Source organism: Penaeus vannamei, chromosome 14 (assembly GCF_042767895.1).
Source record: "Penaeus vannamei isolate JL-2024 chromosome 14, ASM4276789v1, whole genome shotgun sequence".
In the NCBI taxonomy this organism is placed as follows: domain Eukaryota; kingdom Metazoa; phylum Arthropoda; class Malacostraca; order Decapoda; family Penaeidae; genus Penaeus; species Penaeus vannamei.
The window spans coordinates 28,053,953-28,061,452 of NC_091562.1; the positions used below are offsets into that span (position 1 = coordinate 28,053,953).

Here is a 7,500-nt window from a genome sequence, read left to right on the forward strand (position 1 = left end):
TATATCCATCTATATATATATATATATATATATATATATATATATATATATATATATGCATATATATATATATATGTATATAAATATATATTCATATATATAAATATATATTCATATATATAAATATACATCTATATATACAAATATATATTTATACATTTACACATACATATACTTCTATATATTGACATATATAAAATATACATATTCATACATATCTATATATAATATTTATATATAAATTTATATATTACATATACTATTTATACATATCTAATATAAATATATATATACATATGTATTTCATGTATATGCGCGCACGCAAACACACACACACACACACACACACACACACACACACACACACACACACACACACACACACACACACACACACATATATATATATATATATATATATATATATATATATATATATATATGCTCACAAGATAAGTAAGATTGTTATGGTTTGCCAGGCTCGTAAATTACCAAACTGTCAAACTGTAAAAGCTATGGAGGTTATTCATCCTATATTCGGATTTTGCTGGAGAGAAGGCTTATCTTATCCTAAGGGTACTAGGGTTGTCCTTGGTGTGTTCCTTTAACACTCGTACGAGAATCACCCTCTTTTCCACGACCTCTACATCGTAACTACTGGAGGGGAATTGGAAAGGACAAGCGTAAAGTCGCACACGTAGTTACCACTACGCCCGTTAGTAAGGCCTTGACTATTCCATTACACTTACTGTTTTTTCTGTTCAACACTAGAAGAAAAATTCGATGTGGAAAGTGGAAGTAACGTCTTTGAAAACACCCTTAGACACAGTAGTCTTTAACGCGTCACTCCGTAGCTGGACGAGATACAACCCGTGAACTTTGTCAAGGCCACGAGCCCAAGACGAGTCGCTGAGGCATCACATATGCCAGATACTGCTATTCTCGGGACGCCATATACCCGTACGGTCATTTTAAGGTATTATATTCGTATTTTCCTTTTTTTTTCATTTTGAGGGAATTATGGAAAGACGGACGATTGTTTTGTGGTGTGATGCATCGTTGATTTAATTTTCATGTCGTTAGTTTTAAATTTGATTGAAATATGAAAAAATGCTCTTCGATCTTCGATCCGCGTTCGATTCCAGCGCGAAGGTCAAATTATGATAGTTTGAAAGCCACATTTGGGAAGTTTAACTCCTCCACGCCCAGCTTCCATTTGTATTTTCATTCTGATATTTGTTTTTGTTTTTTGTATTTATAATGTGTACACAGACTACAACTGAGTTCAGATGATGTGCTAAATATAAGCGAGGACATTAGTATTCTTGTCATAATGGATTGCACATCATGTGAGGAACGGTTGCCACTTGCCGGTCAGCTAATGCATTCTGCTTGCTAAAACATTTTGAACAACTTTACTTGAAATAACTCTATTGCCTTTTTATCGCTTATGTCTTTGGAGAAGTTAGTGGTGGTTATGCTGAATTAGGGTATAGATTGTTTTAATCTTTCTTTACAAGCTTTTTAAAGTTAATGATATCATGCTTGTTGCTATGCAGATTTTTTTTGTACGTGATGCTTTTATGTTATACTGTGAAATCAACACATGAACTTTGATTGAAATTAGAGAGGTTAGATGATTCAGAAATAAACTATAATTACCGGAGTTTTTTCGTTTCTATTATTTCCATATTATGTTCATTGCTATTAATGATAACAGCAACAATGATGATCTTAATGATAATATTCATCCAATGATCCTAATAACATGACAATGAGAACACCATTAGGGATGATTAACGCACATATTAATTATTAACAAAATTAATAAAAACAAACAAAAAAGGTTAAATATGACAAAATTTAAGCGTGAAATTAGTTTCTCAGTTGAAGAGAATTTCCTGGTTTTTTAAACGCAGCGCACTGGAGCAGAATGACTATTATAGTACACATATACAAATAAAGCTCTCTCTCTCTTTCTCTCTCTCTCGCTGTCTTTCTCTCTCTCTCTCTCACTGGATAATTTATGCTCAGAAAGTAAAGAAAAAATAAAAGCCACGATTACGCCGAAGGCCACCGGCTCGTCTCTTCACTGTTTTGTTTACACACGCATGCAGTTACGTTCACAAACAAACACGCAAGCACAAACATACATATATACATCCATGCACAGTAAATACATGTATACATGCATTTACAGCGCATACATATGTAAATATATATGCATACACATACACACACATGTGCGTGTGTAGGTTATACCACATATGCCTGCGTACAAGCCGATCCGACACATCAGTCGATCCCTAAACGTCGGATTTTAGGCCTATGTTGGCTGAAGTAGACGACCTCCAAAGTGAAACCATCTCCATTTCCCCAGCTTCATTATATGGTTGAAAAAGAAAACGATATCTCATACACAACTGGAAGGCATTAATTCTTAAACATTTAAAAGCAAGTGAGTTCTAACGATGTAAACCAGGCTAACCTAACCTTAATGAACATAAACCACCCTATGATTTAAGTTATTCACACATTATTATGATCTATGCGCTGAAATTTCATTCTATATTCGACGTACAAGTCGACCCCTGGTTTTGGAAAGGTAATTTAGGCTTCTAATGCCGGCTTATACGCCAGTTTATAGTGTTAAAATATACATACACACACAAACACACATACACACACATATACATATACATTTTAAATATATATATATATATATATACATAATATATATGTAAATATATATTATGTGTATAATATATATATATATATATATATATATATATATATATATATATATATATATATATATATATATACATGTATATACATAAATATATATATTTATATATATATTAGATAAATATATATATACATTATGTATATGTATAGATACATTATATATATATATATATATATATATATATATGTATATATATATATATATATATATATATATACGCCCGTTTATATATATATATATATATATATATATATATATATATACACCGGTTTATATATATGTATATATATATATATATATATATATATATGAATATATATATATATATATATATAGAATATACATACATATATATGAACATATATATATATATATGAATATATATATACATGAATATATATATATATGAATATATATATATGAATATATATATATATATATATATATATATATATATATATATATATGCACATGTATTATGCATATCTATATCATCTATATTTCACCAGGGTCACCAGGGTTTTTTCTGAGTCGCCAGAGGGCCCTAAAAGAAGAAGAAAAGAATCCACAGCTGGATGTATCAGTAAAAGTTAATGTTTTGTATTAACACTTGTTTATTGAAATTCAATGTGTTGGCAATATAAACTTATAAAAGTATAGAATAAGGTAAGCTAATATACAGCAGCAAGTATAACTACCATGAAAATGGTTGGATATATTACTACGTGTTCACACATTTAGGATCGCTAGCCCAGGCTAAAACTGTCTTTAAGGTCGCACCAAAAAAGTTTGGGAAACACACACACACACACACACACACACACACACACACACACACACACACACACACACACACACACACACACACACACACACACACACACACACACACACACACATATATATATATATATATATATATATATATATATATATATATATATATATATATAAACACACACACACAACAATAGAAGTCAATTGATGTGTGACACAAGTAAGTGTATATAATGTTTTGGCCTAATTTGTATATCTTGTTCACATTTAGTATATAAAACTACTGTGATGTTATACGTAATATTCATATGTCACTCATGCGTACATATATATATATATATATATATATATATATATATATATATATATATATATATATAAATTTCCAATTTGTTCTATCTTTAGACAGCTGACGGTGATGTCATGCGGAATGGCACTGATAATGCCAGTCATACGAGCATACATCGTCTCCCAGCACCTCTTTCCTTCTATTTGTCTCTTCGCTTGGAAAGACAAATATCTTATCTGCCTTTGCAATATATAACCCTTTCGCACATGATTTTACTGTGAAATGAAGCTGGTATTTCCTGATACTGCAGTGTAAAATAAATATTTGCAATTCGTTCTGTTTTATTTAAGAAACTGAATTTTATTGATATCATATTGACATATTGTTGTTACCTGTGCCTTATTTGTAGGCTTCGTCGTTCTACACATCACTCCACATTCACCAAACAGACTGACAGTGTTAGCACATACAAAACACTGGTAATATATGTCATTCCAGAATACATTCTCTGACTAAGCGTCATTCCATCTTTCGGAAATCGAATGAAATGACACTGACATCATTCGTCATTCCAGTATAATATAAATTTTCTCTACATCACATTAAATCTTCACCAAACTTACTGACTTGGCAGCACATGGAAAGGCATTGTTATTAACTGTCATTCCGATTATTATTATTTCCTTGTACCTCTTTTCACAAAATACACATGAAAAGACACCGTGTCTCCGTTCTCGTTCCATCGTTAGAAAACTGCAGCAGATTACCAGAGAAACAACATTTATATTACCTGCATTACAGTTTAAAATTACTCCTCCACACCTCATTACATCGTAAGCAAACGTTGACAGTGATCTCACATGGAATGGCGATGCCATTACCGTCATTACTCGGGCAAAACAAGGAAATCTCGGACAAAAACCGCAAATTCAGAATACCAGTTCTGCCTCGGCTTATTTCACACGACATCGGTATTCTTCAGTTTGTTGAAGGTGGAAGGAGACGTGGAGAAAACATTTAGATTGGAACGTCAGGTACTATCTAAGTGACTTCATTGTCATTCAGTTTACAAAAGATATAATGAGATGCAGAGAAAGGATTTCATTTGGATTGATAAGGAATTGGTATTATCCTAAAGTCTGAATGGAATGACAGGTACACTGAATGGATATAACATTCCATGAGATGTGAATGTCCTTCAGTTTACTTGAAATGGACAAAAATATCTAGTAAATTAGTCCAAAAAGTTATTTACGCTGACCATAATATTGGTGAGTCCCCCATATCACGTCAGAATTATTAATTCAAACAGGTTTCAGCAGGTTTTTTAATTCTATTTTTCTAATCGTGTCAGTTCCTAATACATCTACCACTACCATATACCGAAACACACATAAGATAGCTTCTCCTTATCTTACAATATTCAAGGAAAACGAGTTTCATTGTTCTAATAGAAAACGTAAATATCTTAGGGATAACCTCTGTATACATAGTTTCTGTAGGAAGATGTAATTAGACGCTAGTGGAATATAACTTAATATCAGCTGAACCCAGTGTTATGCAACAAAAAAGAAAAAATACAACTAAAAATTAAAGTAAATAATCATGTGATACTGAATACAGTAGACGTATTATGCATGAACCCTGGTTCACGTCAAACCAGGGATAGGTTTATATTTGTATACACATATACATTCATACATACATACATGTGTGTGTGTGTGTGTCTGTGTGTCTGTGTGTCTGTGTGCATATATAGATAGATAGATGGACACTCTGATAGATAGATAGATACCTAAAGAACTCCATAAAACAGTGTTGCAAACCTATGAACTGCCTCCGGATATAAATACCGCACCTCATTTCGTGGGAAATCTATAAAACAAGTCTATATCGATGTGATACAGATTTTGTTGTATATTAACATTGGTCACACTACACAGTGCATTTCTGTAATTTAGATATATATACATACATAATGTGGTACAGGTGTCCTGACCCCCTCTTCCCCCGGCGATCTTTTTACAGAACACTGACATTTGACGTCTGACTCACAGTCCTGCCACTCACGGAGCCTTTACATAACGAACGCCAAATCATTCAGAAAGTAACGCTGCTGCCGGGATGGCGCCACACACCCAGATAGAAAGTAACACAAGAGGTATAAGAGCTATTTTTTATAGGTAACTGTACAATGAAAAACACAATAAAATAGTTCTTTTTCACAAGCCCCATAATAGCCGAACTTAGGACATTTCGCAGGCGCAAAAACACCCTTAAGGTTGCGTTCGTTCCCGCGCCAGAAGTCACCGGTTGCTCCCTGAAAACGTGCTCGGGTTTGCGTCCACAAATCCCTTCGCGCAACCGTTTCTCACGCCGAGATCGCCATGGTGGAAAGACGACTTGCAACTGTGAATTTTACTCTACGAAGCACACGAATTCACCTTATAGAATTAATGGAAGGTTGAACAGTAAACTACTGATTTCTATTTCTTTGTTAAGATTTTCTTTGGTCTTAATTAAAGCGCTAATCCTGCCATTTGCACATATCGACGACAATGCAAAAGTCCATTTCATTGTGTATTTGGGCTGTTGTTTTTCTTTACGCTGGAGCTTTTCGTTTTATGAGTCTAAAAAGCCGCATTTTGTAATATTTGTTGATCCAAGTAAATTATTACATTTTTTTCCCTAGGGACTAAAAGGTACTGATGAATGCATTGGAACTACATATAAGCGCCGGAATCACTTGTGTGACATCAAATTTAGATCGTTTAGTTTCACTTCTAACAAACCGCAGAACCCCAATAAACAAACATATACATACACAAACACACACGTGTATATATATATATATATATATATATATATATATATATATATATATATATATATATATATATATACATAAATATATATGTATATATACATATATGTGTATATATATATATATATATATATATATATATATATATATATATATATATATATATATATATATGATATATATATATATATATATATATATATATATATATATATATATATATATATATATATGTGTGTGTGTGTGTGTGTGTGTGTGTGTGTGTGTGCGTGCGTGTGTGTGTTTATGTGTATTTATATACATATATATACATATATGTGCACTTACATATACATATATATGAAGAGAGAGAAAGAGAGAGAGAGACAGACAGACAGACGCAAACAGACAAACAAATATAAATCACTGTACACATACATCAAGCCACACCACTCTCCGTCAGCGTCCACGGTTCTCGTCCAGTGTCCCGGCGGAGGAACCAACGAACGAAGACCGAGCTGAGGCGCTGCTGCTTCTGGCCTTCGCTAACGCTGTCCGTGATATGCTGAGTCATTGGTGGCGCTCAAATCCTCCGTTAAAACACTTCTGTTGTTTTGTTGTTGTTTCTTTTTGTGTTATATTCACTGTCGTTGTTGATATATAGTGTAGTTGTATTACTGCTTGTTATTATATGCTATTATATATTATAAGTTATTATTATATACTATTATGTTAAATAATATTATAAATAGTATAGTTCTATTACTTCTTGTTAGCATTAGATAGGTTATATATAGCAATTTTTTAGATAATGGAGGTATTTGAGTAATATGTCCACAGCTTTGTTGTCATTATTGTAAGCAACTAGTTAAGGGAAAATAA

At 32.3% G+C, this 7,500-nt stretch overlaps 1 protein-coding gene across 1 annotated transcript in view; it reads right to left on the minus strand.

Moving 5' to 3' along the window:
• The window catches only part of LOC113817929 (2-aminomuconic semialdehyde dehydrogenase-like), a 16,589-nt gene extending 15,637 nt beyond the window's left edge, over positions 1-952 (minus strand). Inside the window, exon 1 of the mRNA XM_070129830.1 lies at positions 750-952. The gene's annotated coding sequence lies outside the window, so the exon portion shown is untranslated. The remainder of the gene's footprint in view (positions 1-749) is intronic.
• Positions 953-7,500: the final 6,548 nt, after the last annotated feature.